This window comes from Cebus imitator, unplaced genomic scaffold (assembly GCF_001604975.1).
Source record: "Cebus imitator isolate Cc_AM_T3 unplaced genomic scaffold, Cebus_imitator-1.0 Scaffold583, whole genome shotgun sequence".
Taxonomy (NCBI): domain Eukaryota; kingdom Metazoa; phylum Chordata; class Mammalia; order Primates; family Cebidae; genus Cebus; species Cebus imitator.
The window spans coordinates 74,409-87,505 of record NW_016107898.1 but is presented as its reverse complement, the minus strand read 5'-3'; the positions used below and the strand labels follow the sequence as shown (position 1 = coordinate 87,505).

At 42.9% G+C, this 13,097-nt stretch overlaps 1 non-coding gene across 1 annotated transcript; it reads right to left on the bottom strand.

The window, feature by feature from the left end:
- Nucleotides 1–12,715: 12,715 nt before the first annotated feature.
- On the bottom strand, nucleotides 12,716–12,819 carry LOC119469162. The gene has a single exon (XR_005197981.1). It is a non-coding gene; the product is annotated as a U6 spliceosomal RNA (small nuclear RNA).
- Nucleotides 12,820–13,097: the final 278 nt, after the last annotated feature.

Genomic DNA, 13,097 nt, shown 5'->3' with positions numbered 1-13,097 from the left:
CATAAAAATCTCCCTGACCCCCATGTTATCATCCCTATTTTGCAAATACGAAAACTTTGGCTCGGATTAAACTGGTTCAAGGGGATAGATCTAATTAACAGCAGAATAAAGATTCACTCTGGACAGCCTGAATCCTCTCCCAATTCAATGGCGGATTTGTGTTTTCTCCTCCATTAATAGTTTAGAGCAAAGCGGTGCTCTTCCAAAAAAGAAAATGCAAATGCAGCACTGGCCTACATTTGCCATTAACTGAGAGGTATGTATCTCATACCACCACCCAATGTAGGCTTGTAGCTACTTGTCAACAAAGGACCTGGAATTAATTTATTCCTTGAGGAGCATTCTTATTCCTCTGGCATTTGGTTCTTCTGTCTGCACTTCTGGGCACTTTCTTTGAATTCTCAGGAGCACAACTTTCTAAGTCACTCAAATTGACATCCTTCACGAGTTGCCAAAGGCAGAGAAATAAACACTTTTGCTATCCAGGGGTCTGACAATGTGCTTTTTGAAGAAAAGCAAAGCTTTTCATTGTATGGAAGTAAAAGCAAATCACTGCGTGGTAAAAAAAAATTCTCAGAAAAAAAAGGAGTAAAAATGTAATGTTAACAACTCCATTTTATGGATTTCAAACTTGACCCATTTAATCTTTGTTTAGAACAAAAGATATAACAAAGAGACCTGTTTAGCAGGAGAACTGAGTATCAAATATTTAACCCCACTTCGAAATGGAGATTTTTAATGTTACTAAAAACAAAGGTGATTGCTAGTTGGATCAGGGTAAATACATCTTCTCAGAAACACACAATTAGTTATTTCGTGCAAAATAAAATTTTATGAAACATTATTATTCTATAATTTTAAATGTAAGTTAAAAGAATTCTATACAAATTATTAACATAAAAACATGTAGCTCAAAAAGCGCAGTTATTACGTTCTTAATTTTCTAGATACTGGTGGTAGAGGATAGAAGACAGAAATGCTTGGTTCAGAATTATAAAATTATTAGTAAAATCCAAGAGTGATTTATTTTCAATTATTTTAATCTAATTCATTTTTATAACAGCCTTAGATTTACAGAGAAATTGAGAAGGTGGGACAGGTGCTCCCCGTCTCCTGCACCTCGGCTCTCCCATGACCCACATCTCTCCTGAGTGAGGTGCATTCGTCTCAATGATCCAATATTGAGACACGAATATTGACCAAAGTCTACACTTCAATCGTATGTACATAAATGTCCCCTACTGTCCTTTTGTTAGAGTGAGGAGCGAGTCAGACACAAACAGGGCAGGAGGGTCCCCACACCCCACCAGGAAAGTCAGGCAACCATCAGGTGGCAGCCAGGCAGTTGTCACACTGCCTCTCTAACGTAACCACAGGTCACGCTAACGCCAGGGAATGCTGGTCTCCCTACAGCTAGGAAACACCTGAAACTGGTGATCAGCAGCTTCCAGATAAGGAGTGCGGCAAATGGGCTCAACCGTGTACAGTGAGAGGCAACATGGCGCAGGATGAGCTTCCGCAGGGTGGGTGCTCAGGAAGGACGCGTCGAGTGAGCATGTGCAGGGCTGCAGGAAACGCATTGCGCATGCGCCCCGCTGCCCCGCTAGCAGCCACTGCGCATGCGGCCAGCTCACCCCGACGGAAGAATCCGGGAGAAGGGACCGGAGACCGGACGTACGCCGACATGGAAAACGCCAAGGTACAGCTGAAACCGCGCACTTGTCCCTCAAGCCCCTGCTTGGGCCTCTCCCAAGTGTACTTTTCCTCGGCTCACTCCCGCTCTAAAGATTTGAATAGACTCTCGCTCCTGCTCTGAAACGCGCCGGCCGCGTCTCTCCTCCGCTGACGTCCCTCAGGCGAATCCTTCCTTCTGAGGAGGCGGGAACGGAGGCGGCTGCCGGCCCACAGGTTCCCGCGGGGCATTCGGCTGCGCGTCCCCCGAGGCTCCCGTCAGAGCTCCCTGGAGTCCGGCCGCCTTGGGTGGGAGCGGTCGTGTATTTAGTCCCATGCCTGTTTGCGGAACCTGACTGAGGTTTCCTCACGGGTTGGCTTGGGTTACGGCCTCGTGGGAATCCCAGAGAAGGGGCCGTTCTCCTCCCGGCGCGAGGCCGCTGTTCGCCGACCCCGGCCCGGCCAGCAGCGCCTGTCACTCGGGCGGTCTCCGCGAGGCGCCCTTCCCGCGCGCCGGCCGAAGTCGCCGTGCAGGGCCCAGGCCCGCCGGCTACGATTTCCCGTCTGGAGGTCGGGGCCTCCGGAGAAGTCACTGGATGATTTTAATGCGTGGGGGCTGTCTGCTGACCGCTGTTTATCTGTTTGTTCAGTTACGTCTGTCAGTGTGGACATTGAAACACTGTTTCACACCTCGGGTTGTAAACCAGTACCACCTCATCCTGTTGTTCGGAGTGGCCCAGCTCTTCTGGCTGACTCCTTATCGTTTTGACATCCCCATCTGTGTGTGTGTGTGTGTGTGTGTGTGTGTGTGTGGGTGTGTGTGGTGTGTGCATGTGTGTGCATGTGTGTGCGTGCGGTGTGTGTGTGGTGTGTGTGTGTCTGTGTGTGCGGTGTGTGTGTGTGTGGTGTGTGTGTGTCTGTGTGTGGTGTGCGTGCTGTGCATGTGTGTGTGCGTGCTGTGCGTGTGTGCGTGCTGTGCGTGTGTGCGTGCTGTGTGTGTGGTGTGCGTGCTGTGCATGTGTGTGCGTGCTGTGCATGTGTGTGCGTGCTGTGTGGTGTGCGTGCTGTGCGGTGTGTGTGTGTGTCTGTGTGTGGTGTGTGTGTATGTGCATGTGTGTGCGTGCTGTGTGTGTGTGGTGTGTGTGCGTGCGGTGTGTGTGTCTGTGTGTGGTGTGTGTGTGTATGTGCATGTGTGTGCATGCTGTGTGTGTGTGTGCATGCTGTGTGTGTGTGTGTGTTGTGTGTGTGTGTGCTGTGCATGTGTGTGGTGTGTGTGTCTGTGATGTGTGTGTGTGTGCGTGTGTGTGCATGCTGTGTGTGTGCGTGCATGTCAGAGTGTGTGTGTGTGTATGTGTGTGTGCGCGGGCATGTGCGTGTCCATCTTTCCCGTCTTTCTTCCTGGCTCTACAACATGCTCTAGAGTCAGCTTGCATATTTCTCTTCCGGTTCCCGATCAGCCATTTCCCTAAAACTTCCTGACTACTTTATTGGGGATTGGTATTAGAAACCAAGATCTGGGTACTGAGTGTGCTTGTCACCCTGGAGTGTCTTTGCTTCTAGGCCCTCTAGGCCAACAGAACAACGAACCTCTAGGTTCGTGTGTGTGTATTGATCATAAGTCACACAGATGACTGAACATTTTTCTCTGTACCTGTGAGTCTCTGTATTAAGCGCAGGTAGGTCCATCTTGGTGTCTCCAGCTTCACCCCATGGATTGCTCTCCTGCCTCATCCTCCTTGCTGCAGTGAGAAACCTGCCTTCCTCACCCATTGTCCAGTCACTGAATTCCTCAGTTCCACTTAAATGCAATCTCATGACACACCACTTTATCAACTAGAGTACACTTATTCTGTGTACTTTTCACCCTTAGTTTTGCAGACTTTTTCCCAAAATTACGGAGTTTTGTACTTGTTCTCCATTTTTGTTTTTAACTTAAAAAAATTCCTATAACTTCTAATTGAAATGTCATTTTAGGTGGATAAGCAAGGTCACTCTTTGTTCTAAGCAAACATTACATAATGACATTAAAATAAATTTGTCTTAAAGAAGCATACGTTTTGAGAGGTGAAAGAAAGTAGCCAGAGACTTTGTCAGGACCTGGGGGCTGGGTCTGGAAAACCTCCATAGAGGGTGAAGTGCATTTCTAAGACCAGGTTTTCAGCTTGAACATGAGAGAGCTGAGAGATTTAAACAAAAACTGCTAGGGAAAGAAAAACACAAAAGGTAAAGCAAAGGAAGTTAGAGCAAGGGGACAAGACCTAGAAGGAAGAGAGATAATGACACTGTGGTTACAAAAATCAAGAAATAATAATAGAGTGAATTGAAAGTTACTTTAAAAATGTTTATCATTGTAAAATAGGTAAAACACCTGAAACTACACAAACAGGAAATTGTAACACAGAACAAAATGGCAGACATAAACGCAGAATAGCACGAAAAGTAGTCTTTCAGAAATCTTGAAATTAAAAAGTATAGATGGAAAAATTAACATTAACTCAATAAATGCCATCAAAACAAAAATTACTGAATTTGAAGATAATATGAATAATTCCAATGAAGTAAATATATTCCTATTGAAATATACCAACTTTTTATCCTTTTTACAATATGTCTTTTTTCAAATTTTAATCATAGTTATTTTTAAGTCTTTCCCTGTTAACTGCTTCTTTCCACATCTAGTCTGTAAACCAAAAGTAAAATTAAAAGGCCCTCTGACCATCTGAATGGACCCCTCTCCTTGGCCAAGGGCATTCCAAGGTTAATCTAAAAAAACTATTCAGACCATGATGGAAGGGAGGGTCAGACATGTCTCATTATACTTCCTTTTGAAATCCAAGAAAAGCTGACCAGCATTAACACCAACACAGATCTTAAGTCTGATAAGAAACATTTACAACCTGTTCTCTGAAGCCTGCTACCTGGAGGCTTCATCTATCTGCATGGTAAAACCTGGGTCTCCACATCTCCTTATTGTAATCCAGACATTCCTCTCCACCGATAATAACTCTTTCAAGCAGTTGTCAGTCAGAAAATTTTAAAATCCAACTATGAACTATGAAAATTATAAAATCTAACTTCCCACTTCAAGTTGCTCTACCCTTCCAGAATGAACCAATGTACATCTTCTATGTATTTGATTGATGTCTCATGTCTCCCCAGAATGTCTAAAATAAAACAAGGCTATACCCTGATCACTTTGGGAACATGTTCTCAGAATCTATTTGGCTCAGAAATATCCTTTCACTTTTTTTAGAGAGCTCTTTCTGTAGTCAAGTAGTTTTCTAGAGTTTACTGCACAGTGTATATAACATGTTATAGAAACTGTTAATATGTCTCTTGCCTTCCTCTAACTCTCGTCACTTTTTTGGCAGGCACTTGCATTACTAGTGATGCATGTTGGTCCAGTTGTGTTTAGAGAGGATCACTTTTGTTTTGTTCTTTTCTCTGGAGCAGAGCCCTAACCTTGGTGAATAATCCTAATTTCTAGAGAATGTATGCATGATCTTTCTTTTTCTCAGCTCAACATTGAAGCACTAAGCAGCCTCTAGGAGCTCTCGGGTGTGCGCAGCACTCTGGGACATCTTAAATCTATGTTAACCCTCAGGTCAGAGCCTGTCTTTGCAAACCGGCCTCTCCACCCTCAGCCACTGGTGCGGCTGCAGATGATGATTTCTTCTCATCACCTCACCCAGCACAGCTGCTGTTTGACTGGGGCTCACTTTGCCCCCACCGGGATTTGTAAACTTCCCTCTAGGAGAAAGCTGTAGTAACGTGGGTTTTCCCTGGGAATTCCCACCACATATGGTCTACTGTCTATCTCTGAACAGATCTTTTTCACATGTTTTGTTTGCTTTTGTAGTTGTTCATGCAGAGAGGCAGAGAGCAGGTCTAATGGCATGCACTTTGTAGTGTTGGAAACAGATTCCTGTGGGTCATGATGAAGAGGAAAACACAAAGCTGGAAGGCTTACAACATTGGCTATGGAGACACACGCCATAGCTGTAATAAATATGGCAGTGTGCTGTTTGCTCAAAGATAGCTGAAAAGACAGATAGACCCGAGCAACAAGGTCTGTAAACAGCCTGTCTGTACGATGCCTCCTGAGTTACACAAAAAATACTAGTGTAATATATTAGAAAAAAGATGGTCTTTTCAACAGAATCAGGCCCACAGAAAATCCATGTTTTAAAAGCATGAATTGACCTTTTCCTCATTCCATACTGAAAAACATCAAATTAAATGTGATAGCAAGACAAGCAAGCTTCTAGAATAGGGGAATACATTCCTGATTTCAGATTAGATAATGATTTCCTAAATAGGAATAAAAAAGTACTCCTTATAAGATTAACAAACTTCATTAAAATTATGAACTTCAAGTTCATCAAAAGACACAAGAGAGTCAGAAAACAATCCATAAATAGGGAAAATATTTATGAAACATTACAAAGGACTCATATCCTGAACATATAAAAAACTTTTGCAATTAATAATTACTACAAAAGAAAATTTACATCATACAATAAGAAAATGTCTTGTATAGAGTCTTTAGAGAAAATAATATTCAATGGCTAAACAAAATAGCTTAACAGGTTTTCAACATGGGTGTCATATTATAATGAAAATTAAAACAACAAAGACAACCATATGTTCACCAGAATTGAAAGGACTGACAAAACCCAGTGTTTGTGAAGATGTGGGCTCAGACAGTACCACTGCTGCAAAGGAACCACTTGGGAAAAACATTAAACATTATCTATCTACCACTCGGCAGTTTCATTCTTGAACATATGCCCTAGAGCAGGGGCCCCCAACCCCTGGGCCAGGGACTGGTGCCAGTCTGCAGCCTGTTGGGAACTGGGCTGCACAGCAGGAGGTGAGCAGTGGGTGAGACAGAGCAGAGCTTCACCTATACTTACAGGTGCTCCCCACTGCTTACATTACTGCCTGAGCTCTGCCTCCTATCAGATCACCAGCGGCTTTAGATTCTTTTTTGTTTGAGACAGTCTCACTCTGTTGCCCAGGCTGGAGTGCAAGGATATAATCTTGGCTCACGCAACCTCCACCTCCCAACTTCAAGGAATTCTCTTGCCTGAGCCTCCCAAGTAGCTGGGATTACAGGGATGCTCTACCATGCCCAGCTAGTTTTTGCATTTTTAGTAGAGACAGGGTTTCACTATGTTCACCAGGCTGGTCTCAAACTCCTGGCCTCAAGTGATCCACCCCTTGGCCTCCCAAAGTGCTGGGACTACAGGCATGAGCCACCGTGCCCAGCCAGGCATTAGATTCTCATAGGAGTGTGAACTCTATTGTGAACTGCGCATGTGGGGGATCTAGATTGTGCTTCTTAAGATAATCTAATGCTTGATGATCTGTCACTGTCTCCCATCACCCCCAGATAATCTGTCTAGTTGCAGGAAAACAAGATCATGGGTCCCACTGATTTTACATTATGGTAAGTAGTGTAATTATTTCATTATATATTACAACATAACAGTAATAGAAATAAAGTTCATAGTAAATGTAATGCATTTGAGTCATCCCCAAACCATAAAAATCGTCTTCCATAAAACTGGCTCGTGGTGCTAAAAAGATTGAGGACTGCTGCCCTAGAGAGATGTGTGCCGTGTTACCAAAGACACACACAGTAGCACTCACGGAAGCTATGTTCCTATGACTGATACTGGAAACAACACCATGGGCAACTGCTCTGTGGTATATTTGTACAATGAGACACGACATAACAATGACTTTTCGCTCTTGGAATATAATTAACCAGGTGATGCCTACTGGTTTAAGAATGAGTGACAGAAATTAGATACAGAAGAGTGAAAGTTGTGTCACTTCATGGAATATAAGACCAGGTAAAGGTCTACATCCTAGCTGAGACCATAGTGTTGGGGTGTCCCTGAGCGGTGTGGGGCCCAGTCACGAATGGTGACAGGTTAGAAATAACTAGGTTCTTGTACATTTGTGTTTTTTTATAATGTTAGCTTTCCTTGAGGCTGGTGTAATTTCAAAAGCCAAGAGCTATGTGGAGTCTTAAAGAAAACATTTTTTTAGTATTTTTTGTTTACTTGGTAGTTAAGGTTGCAGGCATCTAAGCTCAAGTCAGCTTATAAGTCAGTTAATGTTGTAAACCATATGTAATTGTATATTTAATCAATACCTAAATGTTATAGTTTAAACATTTCACAATAATGAAAGTAATATTTAACATTAAGAGGAGAAAAGGTAGGAGAAAGGGTTTAGGAATCAGTCCAGTGGGAGCGAAGGAGGGAAGGAGTCCTGGTCTGGGCCAGGAGGTCTGTGGGTCTCACAGGGAAGACTCTTTGAGGTGGCAGAGTCTTGGGAAGCAGATGCCAAGTTCTTCTCACTAGTGTCTGTAAGACAGTGTCAGTTAAGTTGACTGTCTCGAGCTGCTGATGGCCTAATCTTTTATAGTCACAGAGTCCTCTGGTTAGAACTAAGAGTGGAAGAGTGTGCTTGTTTGTGTCTTTATTTGGTATTCTACCGTCATGCGGAATCAGTGGGACCCTTAAGCTTGTTCTCCTGTGACTAGATGGTCTTATCTAGGGTTGATGGGAGACAGTGAGAGATCATCAGGCATTAGATTCCCATGAGGAACACAACCTAGATCCATTGCATGAGCAGCTCACAGTAGGGTTCGCACTCCTTTGAGAATCTAGTGCCTGGCCAGGAGCAGTGGCTCAGGCCTGTAATCCCAGCACTTTGGGAGGCCAAGATATCTTTACTTTTTTATTTGTTGATTAAACAAAACATATTATTCCTTTTGGCAAAGTGCCCATGAAATAACATATAAAATAGAGTCTCTAAGATGGAGTTCGTTGTGTCAAGGGTGCCCTGGAGTTCTCCAGGTTACTAGAAATTGAATGTATATTGCTGTGCATGGTGGTCACATGGTATGCACATAAGGACGTATTTGTCTGTACTCTGAAGGTTTGTGTTCCATACTGGATATATCACACCTTATTCTAATAATAATTAATGAACAAATAAATCAGAAACAGTTTGCTTAATAATTTACAATAAACGTTTCCTGTTTGTCAATTGCATTCATATCAGTAAATAATTCAATTGTAATTAGACACACAACGTGTGTATTAGGAAGACCATAAAGCAGAACAACACCTGGAAGGAATGTTTTTTGTGTCCTCAGAAAACAACAACAAAAAATCATTTCAAACTGCAAATTAATTATCTGAGTTCCTACGAATGAATGATTATCAAATCAGAAGAATACAGTTGCATACTCTGATACAAACAGGGTAGCTTATTTCCAAATCATTTTAAGTTTTCTCCTGGAAAGTATACATGCAAATGAGAACAACGACAGGAAAAGCAAACCTGTGTATTCAGCTGAGTGAGAGAGGGAGGAAATGCAAACCTCCAGGTGTGTGTAATCGTTCCCCGAGCAGCAAAGCTGGCAGGACACATGCAGGAATGTGGAGGGACGCCTGGAGGAGAATGAAACCTGGGACCAGGCAGGTGCCTGACCCTACACGGCGCTGGTGCAGGGCAAGCTGGTGGTAGAGTAGAAGGTAGTACAGCTTTCTTAAAGAGGCACTGTTACAGCTGTGGTGACCCTGTAGCTCATGACTGCTCCTGCAGGGCAGGGCTACCCCATAGACAGGGCAGCAGCTCAGGGCAGGGCTGCAGTCCTGTTTACACCCTCTTCTAATAACATGCAGATCAGGGGCTGGTTTACGCAGAAATCTGTAGGGAAGGGGGAGTCACTTTGGGGTCCCTGGGCCGTCCCAACTGTTGACCTGGCATACGGTGGGCTGCCTTTGGAAAGCTGTTTTCATCTCAGCCCTGTGTTAGCTGATCCTCAGTTTGGTCCTGTGTCCGAGCCCCACCTCTGGAGTTGATCCCACCTCTCATCTCAGCATCAGCAGGAACTGCTGGGTACGTGGTCCAGTGTGTACACACTGATTGGAGAAAGAGGCTGATTAGAGAATGGATGTTTCCAGGATCACAGTGGCGGGAGGGAGACCCTCAGCAGCCTCCTCTCCAGAGCAGGGCTTGAGGGCAGCAGCCACCTCAGAGGAGACACCAGGGCTGGAGGCACAAACCCTCGTGAATCGGGTGTGGCTACAAGAAACAAAGTGTCTCAGGATAGGTGGTCCCGTGTTGCATAAATGAGTTTTTCAACAGCAGTAAATACGTAAGGAAGCTGATGAGCCAAGAAAGCTGGAAATTCTTTCCGTCACCGCCTCTTCATGACCCTGCTTCTCAGAGCAGGTTTAGAAAACAAAACTTATTTATGTGTGAATTTTAAAAACAAATAAACATAACTTATACAAACATGGTCTAGGACAAGCCTGTTCCATCCTCAGGCCACATGCAGCCCAAGACAGTTCAAATGTGGCCCAACACAAATTCATAAACTTTCTGAAAACATTATGAGATTTATTGTGATTTTTTATTAGCTCATTAGCTATTGTTGGTGTTAATATATTTTATGTGTGGTCCTTGACAATTCTTCTTCCAATGTGCTCAGGGAAGCCAAAAGATTGGACACCTCTGAGTTAGGACAACCTGTAAGAAAGAGAAGTAATGCTCCTTTATATTACAAACATGTCAAAAATTCCACAGAGAAAATGAAAATTATAGTCCGACACTCCAACGTGAATTGAGAAACACGTTATTATAACACAGTAAAAGTCAGACATATACAGCACAATGTAGAAATATAAGATCTAAACAAGGACAGTTTGGCAACAGGATGTGATGCTTGCACAACATGGGAAGGTGAAATGAGGGCCGATGGTCTTAGGAAAAAGTGTGGATAAAGACAACGTCATCTCAGGAATGAAGGCTGGACACAGAGAAAGCTCAGGGAAGGGGTGAACCGTCACCACCACCACCAACCTCAGCTGCACAGTAAGTCCTGGGGGCTGGGATGGGAGTGATGGATGGACCGAGACAGAAGGGGTCCCAGACAACAGATATACAAGAAAGCAAACAGGTGCAATGGACAACTAATTTAATTTATTCAACCAGACAACCAGTTCAGGCAAATAGAATAACAATGTAATGAAAAATTCAAAATATATTCTTAAAATAGAAGACTTAACTCAGCTTACTGACGCACCATGGTCTACTGAGAATTGACCAAAGTAATCATGATCATCCATCTCATGGATGTATAAGTAGAAAAATTATGTGACAGTTAAGAAAAAGGCCCTTGAGGAGCAGACAAAAAGGTCAAGTAGAAGTTGAGGGAGGGAAGATGGGTCTTTTGTCAGTTGTTGACAGCCACCTTTGATGACAACGGAAGACAGGGAAGGAGCAGCTGCCAAGTGCTTGTGGAAAGGAGGATGTGTTGAGGATCTCATACACAGCTAAAGTACCTTTTAGCTCTAAAGGCCATGCTCATAGAGTGATCATCAAACAGGAAACTGAACACTGCTCACAGGAATACCGAACATTCCTCACAGGAATACCAAATGTTGCTCACAGGAATACCCAACAGTGCTCACAAGAATACTGAACGTTACTCCCATGAATACCAATTTTGCTTACGGGATTACTGAGCATTGTTCACAGGATTACTGAACATCGCTCATGGGAATACTGAGTATTGCTCACATAAGTCTTTTTCAGAAAATTGCTACAGAAAGAACTGACACCACCAGGTGAGGACAGGAGTTTTTTAAGAAGCCAGAATACTGCCAGTGAGCATTAAATAGGCCTAAGGCAAGCCTCGAACGAAAGCAAAGCAGGAAATGAGTGAAATTATAACCAGTGCTTGGTATTTTCCAACAGTGCAGAGATTAGGGAACAAAAATTGGAAGAAGAGAGAGCGAGAGATTTTAAGGATGGCTTAGCTTATGTATTTCTTAATTTGAAAATAATTATTTTCATGGAGTAACAATTCAGTTACACAAAACAAATATTATATAATAATGTAAAATTATGATGATTTTTATAATAAATATCAGTACTTAAATCCTATATAAAATATGAGCAAACAGGACCCAGCATTAAAGTAACAACACATCACAACCAAGTGAGATTTAGTCCAGCGGTGAAAAGATAATGTAATGTTAATAAATTCTTCATATTAATAGAATTAAGAAGAAATATATCATGATGTCGAACATGCACTTAATAACATTTAATGACTATACGTAGAGAAAATACTCAACATAGAAGGCTGTGGATATAATAGAAATGGAATTAAATACATTGTGTTACCCCCAAATAACATCATCAAGCTTTATGAATTAAAACTTAAAACATTTCTGCTAAAATCATAGACAAAACAGCCATTTCCGGTATTATCATTATTTAATGAAATACGAAAAGCAAGCAAGAGAGAAAACATGATGTAGTTTTTTCATTTAAGGGAATTTATTATGCAGAAATTCTTGCACATGCACTGTGGCAGTTAATTTTATGTGTCAACTTGAAGGATATTTTTGAATGAGATTAACATTTATTTATTTTATTTTTACAGATCACAGAACTTTATTAAGATGGAATTACTGCTAATTACACAGAAGCTAGTAGGCAAAGCCAAAATCCATGAGGTTCATACAAATAAAAAATCAAGGCTGGGCATGGTGGCTCACACCTGTAATCCCAACACTTCGGGAGGACGATGCAGGTGGATCATGAAGTCAGGAGTTTGAGTCCAGCCTCATCAACATGGTGAAAACCAGTTTCTACTAAAAATACAAAATTTAGCCAGGTATGGTGGTGTATGCCTATAATCCCAGATACTTGGGAGGCTGAAGCAAGAGAATTACTTGAACCCAGGAGGCGGAGGTTGCAGTGAGCCAAGATCATGCCATTGCACTCCAGCCTGGGCAACAGAATGAGACTCTGCCTAAAAAAAAAAAAAAAAAATGTCAAATGCCATATTAAAACTATAAGAAAATATCCTCGTGCCCAAGTGATAGGCTGGGGTGAATAAGTCTGAACATTTTATTTCAATTTGTTAAACAGCTTGAGGCTGCACAATGGTCTTTGTATCCAGGAAGCCAGAGTTCCTGTGTGCAGTCCTCTCCTGTGTGTGAGGCAGGGATGCAGGCTCATTGCGAACGTGTTGTCCTTCTGCAGGGGCCATGCTAATCTTCTCTGTGTCCTTCCAACCTTAGTACATGTGCTGCTGAAGTGAACCCAAGATGAACATTTAAATGAGCAAATGCTGAGTCAGCAGATCGCTCCCCTAGTTGGGGTGGGCCTCATCCTATGAGTGAATATCTTGAACAAGAGCAAGAGAACATCCCCAGCTGAAGGCCTTCAGAGGACACTGTACCACTGGCTCTCCCGCAGCCCACGTGGGGCATTGCCAACTCCTCAGGGTCCACAACCACATGAGCCAATTCCTTGTCATCTCTGTTACCTTTCTGTCTACCTGTCATCTATCCACCTGCCATCCATCTCTATCATCCATT